This window comes from Otolemur garnettii, unplaced genomic scaffold (genome assembly GCF_000181295.1).
Source record: "Otolemur garnettii isolate 467f Iridium unplaced genomic scaffold, OtoGar3 scaffold00172, whole genome shotgun sequence".
Classification (NCBI taxonomy): Eukaryota; Metazoa; Chordata; class Mammalia; order Primates; family Galagidae; genus Otolemur; species Otolemur garnettii.
The window spans coordinates 3,020,457-3,021,959 of NW_003852567.1; positions in this window are offsets into that span (position 1 = coordinate 3,020,457).

The following is a 1,503-nucleotide window of genomic DNA, read 5'->3' on the forward strand; positions in this document are numbered from 1 at the left end:
AAAAAAAAAAAGAACAAAGTTTGAGAGCTCACACTTCCTAATTTTAAAAAGTCCTACAAAGCTGGCTCGGCGCCTATGGCTCAAGTGGTTAAGGCGCCAGCCACATACATCAGAGCTGGCAGATTTGAATCCAACCTGGGCCCGCCAAACAATGACAACTACAACCAAAAAATAGCCAAGCATTGTGGTAGGCACCTGAAGTCCCAGCTACTTGTGAGGCTGAGGCAAGAGAATCGCTTAAGCCCAGGAGTTGGAGATTGCTGTGAGTAGTGAAGCCATAGCATCCTACCCACGGTGACAGCTTGAGGCTTTGTCTCAAAAAAAAAGGCTTGGTGCCTGTGGCTCAAGCTGCTAAGGCACCAGCCATATACACCTGAGCTGGTGGGTTCGAATCCAGCCCGGGCCGGCCAAACAACGACAGCTGGAACCAAAAAATAGCTGGGCGTTGTGGCAGGCACCTGTAATCCCAGCTACTGGGGAGGCTGAGGCAAGAGACTCACTTGAGCCCAGGAGTTGGAGGTAGCTGTGAGCTGTGATGCCATCGCACTCTACCCAGGGTGACGGCTTGAGGCTCTGTTTCAAAAAAAAAAGTACTGCAAAGGTATAGTAATCAGGCAGAAGACTTGCTTGAGCCCAGGAGTTGGAGGTTGCTGTGAGCTGTGATGCCATCGCACTCTACCCAGGGCAACAGCTTGAGGCTCTGTCTCAAAAAAATAAAATAAAAAAGAAATCACAGAGATAAACCCTTGTATATGGAGGCAAGTGATTTTCTTTTCTTCTCTCTCTCTCTTTTTTTTTCTGGAGACCAAGTTTCACTTTATTGCTCTTGGTAGAGTGCCATGGCATCACATCGCTCACAGCAACCTCAAACTCCTGGGCTTAGGCGATTCTCTTGCCTCAGCCTCCCAAAGTAGCTGAGACTACAGGCGCCCACCACAATGCCCGGCTATTTTTTTGTTGCAGTTTGGCCAGAGCTGCCTTTGAACTTGCCACCCTTGGTATATGGGGCTGGCACCCTACCCACTGAGCCACAGGCGCCACTTGGTGGTGGTGGGGCAAGTGATTTTCAACAGATGTGTCAAAGCATTCAATGAGGAAAAGGCCTTGGGGGGAAATGGTGTTGGGAAAAACTAGATATCCGTATGCAAAAGAATGAAGTTGGACCTTTACACAGTATAAAAAATGAACTCCAAGGTCCTAAATGTAAGAACTAAAACTGTAAAACTCTTAGCAGAAAACACAGATTAGGCAATGATTTCTTGGATATAACAGCAAAAGCAGAGGCAGTAAACATAAAGTAGATAAATTGGACTACATAAAAATTAAAAACTTCTGGCTTGGCGTCTGTGGCTCAAGTGGCTAAGGTGCCAGCCACATATACCTAAGGTGGCGGGTTCAAATACAGCCCAGGCCCACCAACTAACAATGACGGCTGCAACCAAAAAATAGCCAGGCATTGTGGTGGGCGCCTGTGGTCCCAGCTACTTGGGAGGCTGAGGCAGG